This window comes from Rattus rattus, chromosome X, assembly GCF_011064425.1.
Source record: "Rattus rattus isolate New Zealand chromosome X, Rrattus_CSIRO_v1, whole genome shotgun sequence".
In the NCBI taxonomy this organism is placed as follows: Eukaryota; Metazoa; Chordata; class Mammalia; order Rodentia; family Muridae; genus Rattus; species Rattus rattus.
In genome coordinates, this window is record NC_046172.1 from 119,581,798 (window position 1) to 119,593,588 (window position 11,791).

Genomic DNA, 11,791 nt, shown 5'->3' on the forward strand with positions numbered 1-11,791 from the left:
TCACCAGCATTTGCTGTCACCTGAGTTTTTGATCTTAGCCATTCTCACTGGTGTGAGGTGAAATCTCAGGGTTGTTTTGATTTGCATTTCCTTTATGACTAAAGATGTTGAACATTTCTTTAGGTGTTTCTCAGCCACTCGGCATTCCTCAGCTGTGAATTCTTTGTTTAACTCTGAACCCCATTTTTAATAGGGTTATTTGTCTCCCTGCGGTCTAACTTTTTGAGTTCTTTGTATATTTTGGATATAAGTCCTCTATCTGTTGTAGGATTGGTAAAGATCTTTTCCCAATCTGTTGGTTGCCATTTTGTCCTAACCACAGTGTCCTTTGCTTTACAGAAGCTTTGCAGTTTTATGAGATCCCATTTGTCGATTCTTGATCTTAGAGCATAAGCCATTGGTGTTTTGTTCAGAAATTTTCTCCAGTGCCCATGTGTTCCAGAGTTGCTTCCCCACTTTTTCTTCTATTAGTTTGAGGTATCTGGTTTGATGTGGAGGTCCTTGATCCACTTGGACTTAAGCTTTGTACAGGGTGATAAGAATGGATCGATCTGCATTCTTCACATGTTGACTCTCCCAGTTGAACCAGCACCATTTGCTGAAAATGCTATCTTTTTTCCATTGGATGGTTTTGGCTCCTTTGTCAAAAATCAAGTGCCCATAGGTGTGTGGGTTCATTTCTGGGTCTTCAATTCTGTTCCATTGGTCTATCTGTCTGTCTCTGTACCAATACCATGCAGTTTTTATCACTATTGCTCTGTAATACTGCTTGAGATCTGGGATAGTGATTCCCCCTGAAGTCCTTTTATTGTTGAGGATAGTTTTAGCTATCCTGGGTTTTTTGTTATTCCAGATGAATTTGCAAATTGTTCTGTCTAACTCTTTGAAGAATTGGATTGATATTTTGATGGGGATTGCATTGATTCTGTAGATCGCTTTTGGTAAATGGCCATTTTTGCTATATTAATCCTGCCAATCCATGAGCATGGGAGTTCTTTCCATTTTCTGAGGTCTTCTTCAATTTCTTTCTTCAGAGTCTTGAAGTTCTTATTGTACAGATATTTTACTTGCTTGGTTAAAGTCATTCAAAGGTACTTTATATTATTTGGGTCTATTATGAAGGGTGTCGTTTCCCTAATTTCTTTCTCAGCTTGTTTCTCTTTTGTGTAGAGGAAGGCTACTGATTTATTTGAGTTAATTTTATACCCAGCCACTTTGCTGAAGTTGTTTATCAGCTTTAGTAGTTCTCTGGTGGAACTTTTGGGATCACTTAAATATACTATCATATCATCTGCAAATAGTGATATTTTGACTTCTTCTTTTCCAATCTGTATCCCCTTGACCTCCTTTTTTGTTGTCTGATTGCTCTGGCTAGAACTTCAAGAACTATATTGAATAAGTAGGGAGAGAGGGGCAGCCTTGTCTAGTCCCTGATTTTAGTGGGATTGCTTCAAGTTTTCCCATTTAGTTTAATGTTAGCAACTGGTTTGTTGTATATGGCTTTTTACTATGTTTAGGTATGGGCCTTGAATTCCTATTCTTTCCAGGACTTTTATCATGAAGGGGTGTTGAATTTGTCAAATGCTTTCTCAGCATCTAATGAAATGATCATGTGGTTTTGTTCTTTTCAGTTTGTTTATATAATGGATCACGTTGATGGTTTTCCTTATATTAAACCATCCCTGCATGCCTGGGATGAAGCCTACTTGATCATGGTGGATGATTGTTTTGATGTGTTCTTGGATTCGGTTTGCCAGAATTTTATTGAGTATTTTTGCGTCGATATTCATAAGGGAAATTGGTCTGAAGTTCTCATTCTTTGTTGGGTCTTTGTGTGGTTTAGGTATAAGAGTAATTGTGGCTTCCTAGAAGGAATTCGGTAGTGTTTCATCTGTTTCAAATTTGTGGAATAGTTTGGATAATATTGGTACGAGGTTTTCTATGAAGGTCTGATAGAATTCTGCACTAAACCCGTCTGGACCTGGGCTCTTTTTGGTTGGGAGACCTTTAATGACTGCTTCCATTTCCTTAGGAGTTATGGGGTTGTTTAAATGGTTTATCTGTTCCTGATTTAACTTTCGGTACTGGTATCTGTCTAGGAAATTGTCCATTTCCTGCAGATTTTCAAGTTTTGTTGAATATAGGTTTTTATAGTAGGATCTGATGATTTTTGAATTTCCTCTGAATCTGTAGTTATGTCTCCTTTTCATTTCTGATTTTGTTAACTTGGACACACTCTCTGTGTCCTCTCCTTTTCTGGCTAAGGGTTTATTATCTTGTTGATTTTCTCAAAGAACCAACTTTTGGTTCTGTTGATTCTTTCTATGGTCCTTTTTGTTTCTACTTGGTTGATTTCAGCTCTGAGTTTGATTATTTCCTGCCTTCTCTCCTCCTGTTTTTGCTTTTTTTTGTTCTAGAGCTTTTAGGCTGTCAAGCTGCACATATGAGGCACTATATGAGTTTTCCTCTTAGCACAGCTTTCATTGTGTCCCATAAGTTTGGGTATGTTGTACCTTCATTTCATTAAATTCTAAGAAGTCTTTAATTTCTTTCTTTATTTCTTCCTTGACCAGGTTATCATTGAGTAGAGCATTGTTCAACTTCCACGTATATGTGGGTATTCTTCCCTTATTGTTATTGAAGATCAGCTTTATCCCTTGGTGGTCTGATAGAACACATGGGATTATTTCTATCTTTCTTTATCTGTTCAGGCCTGGTTTTTGAACAATTATATGGTCAATTTTGGAGAAAGTAACAGGAGGTACTGTGAAGAATGTATATCCTTTTGCTTTAGGCTATAATGTTCTATAAATATCTATTAAGTCCATTTGTTTCATGACTTCTGTTAGTCTGTCTATGTTTTTGTTTAATTTGTGTTTCCATGACCTGTCCATTGATGAGAGTGGGGTGTTGAAATCTCCTACTATTATTGTGTGAGGTGCAATGTGTGCTTTGAGCTTTAGTAAGGTTTTTTTTATGTATGTAGGTGCCCTTGTATTTGGGGCATAGATATTTAGGATTGAGAGTTCATCTGGGTGGTTTTTTCCTTTGATGAATATAAAGTGTCTTTCCTTATCTTTTTGATGACTTTTAGTTGAAAATTGACTTTATTTGATATTAGAATGGCTACTCCAGCTTGCTTCTTCCGACCATTTGCTTGGAAAGTTGTTTTCCAGCCTTTCACTCTGAGGTAGTGTCCATCTTTGTCTCTGAGGTGTGTTTCCTGTAGGTAGCAGAATGCAGGGTCCTCATTGCATATCCAATTTGTTAATCTATGTCTTTTTTTGGGGAGTTGACACCATTGATGTTGAGAGATATTAAGTAATATTGTTTATTGCTTCCTGTTACATTCATATTTGGAAGTGAGGCTATGTTAGTGTGCTTTTCTTCTCCTTGTTTTGTTGCCAAGACGTTTATTTTCTTGCTTTTTCTGGGGTGTAGCTTGCCTCTTTATGTTGGGCTTTACCATTTATTATCCTTTGTAGTGCTGGATTTGTAGAAAGATATTGTGTAATTTTGGTTTCGTCATGGAATATCTTGGTTTCTCCATCTATGTCAATTGAGAGTTTTGCAGGGTACAGTAACCTGGGCTGGCATTTGTGTTCTCTTAGGGTCTGTATGATATCTGTCCAGGATCTTCTGGCTTTCATAGTCTCTGGCGAAAAGTCTGGTGTGATTCTGATAGGTCTGCCTTTATATGTTACTTGACCTTTTTTCCTTACTGCTTTTAATATTCTTTCTTTATTTTGTGCGTTTGGTGTTTTGACTATTATGTGACAGGAGGAGTTTCTTTTCTGGTCCAATCTATTTGGAGTTCTGTAGGCTTCTTGTATGCCTATGGGTATCTCTTTTTTTAGGTTAGGGAAGTTTTCTTCTATGATTTTGTTGAAGATATTTACTGGTCCTTTGAGCTGGGAGTCTTCACTCTCTTCTATACCTATTATCCTTAGGTTTGATCTTCTCATTGAGTCCTGGATTTCCTGTATGTTTTGAACCAGTAGCTTTTTCAGTTTTATATTTTCTTTGACAGTTGTGTTGATGATTTCTATGGAATCTTCTGCTCCTGAGATTCTCTCTTCTATCTCTTGTATTCTGTTGGTGAAGCTTGTATCTACAGCTCCTTGTCTCTTCCATTGGTTTTCTATATCCAGGGTTGTTTCCATGTGTTTTTTCTTGATTGCTTCTATTTCCATTTTTAATTCCTTCTTTTGTTTGATTGTGTTTTCCTGGAATTCTTTCAGGGATTTTTGTGATTCCTCTCTATAGGCTTCTACTTGTTTATTTATGTTTTCCTGCATTTCACTAATGGAATTTGTCATGTCTTTCTTGAAGTCCTCCAGCATCATGATCAAATATGATTTTAAATCTAGTCTTGCTTTTCTGGTGTTTTTGGATATTCAGTGTTTGCTTTGGTGGGAGAATTGGGCTCTGATGATGCCATGTAGTCTTGGTTTCTGTTGCTTGGGTTCCTGCGCTTGCCTCTCGCCATCAGATTATCTCTGGTGTTACTCTGTTCTGCTATTTCTGATAGTGGCTAGACTGTCCTATAAGCCTGTGTGACAGGAGTGTTGTAGACCTGTTTTCCTGTTTTCTTTCAGCCAGTAATGGGAACAGAGTGTTCTGCTTTCGGGCATGTAGTTTTCCCTGTCTTTAGGTCTTCAGCTGTTCCTGTGGGCCTGAAGAGTTCCTGTGTGTTCCTGTGGCAGTCAGAAATGTGGCCAGTGTAGTCTCTTCTGGCTTCCCAGGCTTGTCTGCTTTCTGAAGGTTTAGTTTCCTCCCATGGGATTTGGGTGCAGAGAGCTGTTAATCCAGTCCTTCAGGTTCTGGAGGTGTCTCAGGGCACAGGGTCTGCAGCTCCAGTGCATCTTCACTGCTTTCCCAGAGGCTGTATACAGTTTCCTCTTGGGCCAGGGATGTGGGCAGGGGTGGGCATTTTGGTGGTCTCTCCCGCTCTGCAATCTCAGGAGTGCCCGCCTGTCCGGGCGCTGAGCTCTCTCTCCCACGGGGTTCGGGAGCAGTGAGCTGCGGGCAGGGCTCAGCAAAGTTTGGAATCCAGCTAAAAACCGGGAACCCTAGAGGAATTTTTGCAGTGTGTATCCTGAGACCACCAGTCAGATCGTTTGGAGCAGAAAGCAGGGTGGTTCCCCTGTGGTCCCGACTCAGGTTTGAGGTGTTGCCATGGGTTCACTGGGAGCAACCAGAGGCCTGCTGCCCTTTCCAGGGTTTTCACCCCCAAGCATGAGAATTTACTGTTCCATGTTCTAGAATTTCATAAAAAGTCATTGTTTTTGATAAGTTGAGTAGTACTCCATTGTGTAGATGTACCACATTTTCTGTATCCATTCCTCTGTTGAAATAAAACTGGATTCTTTCCAGATTCTGAAAATGATTAAAAAGCTGCTAAAATGAAAATTAGCGAGAACAGGCTCTTTGTTGTATGTTGGAACCCTGCAGCTTTTCAGTATATGAACAGAGGTATAGCTAATCTCAGGTAGTGAAATGTCCAATTTTCTGAAGAACCTGTGTTGGAGTTTTCCATTTATTATGCTTTGTAGGGGTGGACTTGTGGAAAGATATTGTGTAAATTTGATTTTGTCATGAAATATCTTGGTTTTCTGAATCTATGTTAATTGAGAGTTTTGCAGGATACAGTAACCTGGGCTGGCATTTGTGTCCTCTTAGGGTCTGTATGGCATCTGTCCTGGTTCTTCAGGTTTTCATAGTCTCTGGTGAGAAGTTTGATGTAATTCTGATAGGTCTGCCTTTTATGGATTCCCCAAGACCTTTTTCTCTTATGCTTTATTATTCTTTCTTTTTGTGTGTGCATTTGACTGCCCTGTGAAAGTATTTATGACGGGAGGTGTTTCTTTTTGGTCCAACCTGTTTGGAGTTCTGTAGGCTTTTGTATGCCTATGGGTATCTCTTTTTTAAAAGGGAAAAGGTTTCTTCTAAAAGCTGAATATATTTAGGGTCCTTTTCAGAAGAGTCTTCAGCTCTTCTATACCTATTATCCTTAGGTTTGATCTTCTCAGATGTCTTAACCTGGATATATTGGGTTAGGGAGACTTTTTGCTTTTTTGAGGCTTTGATGGTTACATCAATGTTTCCTATGGTATCTTCTGAGAAATTCTGTCTTCTATCTCTTGTATTCTGTTGGTGATACCACTGGGATCTCTGGTCCTGGGGACTATCTCCAGAGGGGTCTCCTTGTCAGGGGCTTTTCATTATTTCTATTTCCATTTTTATATCCTTGAATAATTTTGTTAAATTCCTTCACCTGTTTGGTTGTGTTTTTAAAGCAATTCTTTAAAATTTTTGTTTTTCTCTTGAGGGCTTCAACTTGTTGATTGTATTTTGTATTTATTTAAGGGAGATTTATGTCCTTGAGGATTAAAGATCCTCATCATCAGGGGAGATGTGATTTTTAAATAATCTTCATTTTTCTGGTTTGTTTCTAATAAATATTTGCTTTGGTGAAAAAAACTGAGTTTTGATGATGCCAAGGGAGTCTTGGTTTCTGATCCATATTTCCTGAGCTACCTGACTTTTGCCATCTCGTTTTCTCAATCTGGTCTGTCCAGTCTCTGATAAAAAGTGGAAGACCCTCCTCTAAGCCTGTGAAAACATTCCTGGAGACTGCCTTTCTCTCAAGAATGTAAAGAAAGAAAAGGAATGTGTTGGAAAGGAAGCTCCAGGACAGGTGGAAATGGGAAGAATCTTGTCCCAGACTGCTCCTGGGTTACTGTGTCTTGAGGGCTCCAGGTGGGTCCCTCAGAGCAGAAGTGGAGATCTTACCTCTGCTCTCAGGTGTGTCAGCACTCCTGGTGACTGTCTTTCAGCTTGGGCACAGGCAGAGACCAAAAGTATCCTGTCCCTACTTTTATGTTCCTGTGTCCTGAGGCTCTATCAGGTTCCTCTTGGGCCAAGAATGGATCAGTAAAGTGGTGGTCTCCCCTGCAGCTCAGGATTGTTCAGCAATTCTGAAAGTCCAGCCTCTCCCAGGGGGATTTCCCAGAACCCGTGGGAGATACTGCTTACAGAACTGGTCAGGTGGGCACTCCTGAGGCTGCAGAGCAGCAGAGACCACCAACACTGCCCACCCCTGCCCACATCCCTGGCCCAAGAGGAAACTGTATAAGGCCTCTGGGCTCCCGTGGGAGAGGGCCCAGGTGAGGCAGGAGCCCTGCCTGAGACACCGCCGGAACCTGAAGGAAACAGACCGGATAAACAGTTCTCTGCACCCAAATCCTGTGGAAGGGGAGAGCTAAACCTTCAGAGAGGCAGACACGCCTGCGAAACCAGAAGAGACTGCTCTCTACACACATTGCTGATTCCAGAGGAAAACACCGAGGCCATCTGGAACCCTGGTGCACGGAGGCTCCCGGAAGAGGCAGCGAGATCTTCCCCTTGCTGCCACCTCAGAGAGCCCGCAAGCACCCCGCATGAATCTAACTTGAGCCTCGGGACCACAGGTAAGACCAACTTTTCTGCTGCAAGTGACCTGCCTGGTGAACTCAAGACACAGGCCCACAGGAACAGCTGAAGACCTGTAGAGGGACAAAACTACACACACAAAAGCAGAACACTCTGTCCCCATAACTGGCTGAAAGAAAACAGTAAAACAGGTCTACAGCACTCCTGACACACAGGCTTATAGGACAGTCTAGCCACTGTCAGAATTAGCAGAACAAAGTAACACTAGAGATAATCTGATGGCGAGAGGCAAGCGCAGGAACACAAGCAACAGAAACCAAAACTACATGGCATCATCGGAGCCCAATTCTCCCACCAAAACAAAATGGAATATCCGAACACACCAGAAAAGCAAGATCTAGTTTCAAAATCAGATTTGATCATGATGCTGGAGGACTTCAAGAAAGACGTGAAGAACTCCCTTAGAGAACAAGTAGAAGCCTACAGAGAGGAATCACAAAAATCCCTGAAAGAATTCCAGGAAAACACAATCAAACAGTTGAAGGAATTAAAAATGGAAATAGAAGCAATCAAGAAAGAACACATGGAAATAACCCTGGATATAGAAAACCAAAAGAAGAGACAAGGAGCTGTAGATACAAGCTTCACCAACAGAATACAAGAGATGGAAGAGAGAATCTCAGGAGCAGAAGATTCCATAGAAATCATTGACTCAACTGTCAAAGATAATGTAAAGCGAAAAGCTACTGGTCCAAAACATACAGGAAATCCAGGACTCAATGAGAAGATCAAACCTAAGGATAATAGGTATAGAAGAGAGTGAAGACTCCCAGCTCAAAGGACCAGTAAATATCTTCAACAAAATCATAGAAGAAAACTTCCCTAACCTAAAAAAGAGATACCCATAGGCATACAAGAAGCCTACAGAACTCCAAATAGATTGACCAGAAAAGAAACACCTCCCGTCACATAATAGTCAAAACACTAAACGCTCAAAATAAAGAAAGAATATTAAAAGCAGTAAGGGAAAAAGGTCAAGTAACATATAAAGGCAGACCTATCAGAATCACACCAGACTTCTCGCCAGAAACTATGAAGGCCAGAAGATCCTGGACTGATGTCATACAGACCCTAAGAGAACACAAATGCCAGCCCAGGCTACTGTATCCTGCAAAACTCTCAATTAACATAGATGGAGAAACCAAGATATTCCATGACAAAACCAAATTTACACAATATCTTTCTACAAATCCAGCACTACAAAGGATAATAAATGGTAAAGCCCAACATAAGGAGGCAAGCTATACCCAAGAAGAGGCAAGAAACTAATCGTCTTGGCAACAAAACAAAGAGAAGAAAAGCACACAAACACAACCTCACATCCAAATATGAATATAACAGGAAGCAATAATCACTATTCCTTAATATCTCTCAACATCAATGGCCTCAACTCCCAATAAAAAGACATAGATTAACAAACTGGATATTTAACGAGGACCCTGCATTCTGCTGCCTACAGGAAACACACCTCAGAGACAAAGACAGACACTACCTCAGAGTGAAAGGCTGGGAAACAACTTTCCAAGCAAATGGTCTGAAGAAGCAAGCTGGAGTAGCCATTCTAATATCAAATAAAATCAATTTCCAACTAAAAGTCATCAAAAAAGATAAGGAAGGACACTTTTATATTCATCAAAGGAAAAATCCACCAAGATGAACTCTCAATCCTAAATATCTATGCCCCAAATACAAGGGCACCTACATACGTAAAAGAAACCTTACTAAAGCTCAAAACACACATTGCACCTCACACAATAATAGTAGGAGATTTCAACACCCCACTCTCATCAATGGACAGATCATGGAAACAGAAATTAAACAGAGACGAGACAGACTAAGAGAAGTCATGAGCCAAATGGACTTAACGGATATTTATAGAACGTTTACCCTAAAGCAAAAGGATATACCTTCTTCTCAGCTCCTCATGGTACTTTCTCCAAAATTGACCATATAATTGGTCAAAAACAGGCCTCAACAGATACAGAAAGATAGAAATAATCCCATGCGTAAGTATCGACCACCACGCCTAAAAGCTGGTCTTCAATAACAATAAGGGAAGAATGCCCACATATACGGGAAACTGAACAATGCTCTACCAATGATAACCTGGTCAAGGAAGAAATAAAGAAAGAAATTAAAAAACTTTTTAGAATTTAATGAAAATGAAGGTACAACATACCCAAACTTATGGGACACAATGAAAGCTGTGCTAAGAGGAAAACTCATAGCGCTTGAGTGCCTGCAGAAAGAAACAGGAAAGAGCATATGTCAGCAGCTTGACAGCACACCTAAAAGCTCTAGAACAAAAAGAAGCAAATACACCCAGGAGGAGTAGAAGGCAGGAAATAATCAAACTCAGAGCTGAAATCAACCAAGTAGAAACAAAAAGGACCATAGAAGAATCAACAGAACCAAAAGTTGGTTCTTTGAGAAAATCAACAAGATAGATAAACCCCTAGCCAGACTAACGAGAGGACACAGAGAGTGTGTCCAAATTAACAAAATCAGAAATGAAAAGGGAGACATAACTACAGATTCAGAGGAAATTCAAAAAATCATTAGATCTTACTATAAAAGCCTATATTCAACAAAACTTGAAAATCTACAGGAAATGGACAATTTCAGACAGATACCAGGTACCGAAGTTAAATCAGGAACAGATAAACCAGTTAAACAACCCCATAACTCCTAAGGAAATAGAAGCAGTCATTAAAGGTCTCCCAACCAAAAAGAGCCCAGGTCCAGACGGGTTTAGTGCAGAATTTATCAGACCTTCATAGAAGACCTCATACCAATATTATCCAAACTATTCCACAAAATTGAAACAGATGGAGCACTACCAATTCCTTCTATGAAGCCACAATTACTCTTATACCTAAACCACACAAAGACCCAACAAAGAAAGAGAACTTCAGACCAATTTCCCTTATGAACATTGACACAAAAATACTCAACAAAATTCTGGCAAACCTAATCCAAGAGCACATCAAAACAATCATCCACCATGATCAAGTAGGCTTCATCCCAGGCATGCAGGGATGGTTTAATATACGGAAAACCATCAACGTGATCCATTATATAAACAAACTGAAAGAACAAAACCACATGATCATTTCATTAGATGCTGAGAAAGCATTTGACAAAATTCAACACCCTTCATGATAAAAAGTCCTGAAAGAATAGGAATACAAGGCCCATACCTAAACATAGTAAAAGCCATATACAGCAAACCAGTTGCTAACATTAAACTAAATGGAGAGAAACTTGAAGCAATCCCACTAAAATCAGGGACTAGACAAGGCTGCCCACTCTCTCCCTACTTATTCAATATAGTTCTTGGAAGTTCTAGCCAGAGCAATCAGACAACAAAAGGAGATCAAGGGATACAGATCGAAAAGAAGAAGTCAAAATATCACTATTTGCAGATGATATGATAGTATATTTAAGATGCCAAAAGTTCCACCAGAGAACTACTAAAGCTGATAAACAACTTCAGCAAAGTGGCTGGGTATAAAATTAACTCAAATAAATCAGTAGCCTTCCTCTACACAAAAGAGAAACAAGCCGAGAAAGAAATTAGGGAAACGACACCCTTCATAATAGACCCAAATAATATAAAATACCTCGTGTGACTTTAACCAAGCAAGTAAAAGATCTGTACAATAAGAACTTCAAGACACTGAAGAAAGAAATTGAAGAAGACCTCAGAAGGTGGAAAGATCTCCCATGCTCATGGATTGGCAGGATTAATATAGTAAAAATGGCCATTTTACCAAAAGCGATCTACAGATTCAATGCAATCCCCATCAAAATACCAATCCAATTCTTCAAAGAGTTAGACAGAACAATTTGCAAATTCATCTGGAATAACAAAAAACCCAGGATAGCTAAAACTATCCTCAACAATAAAAGGACTTCAGGGGGAATCACTATCCCTGAACTCAAGCAGTATTACAGAGCAATAGTGATAAAAACTGCATGGTATTGGTACAGAGACAGACAGATAGACCAATGGAACAGAATTGAAGACCCAGAAATGAATCCACACACCTATGGTCACTTGATTTTTGACAAAGGAGCCAAATCCATCCAATGGAAAAAGATAGCATTTTCAGCAAATGGTGCTGGTTCAACTGGAGGTCAACATGTAGAAGAATGCAGATCGATCCATGCTTATCACCCTGTACAAAGCTTAAGTCCAAGTGGATCAAGGACCTCCACATCAAACCAGACACACTCAAACTAATAGAAGAAAAACTAGGGAAGCATCTGAACACATGGGCACTGGAAAAAAATT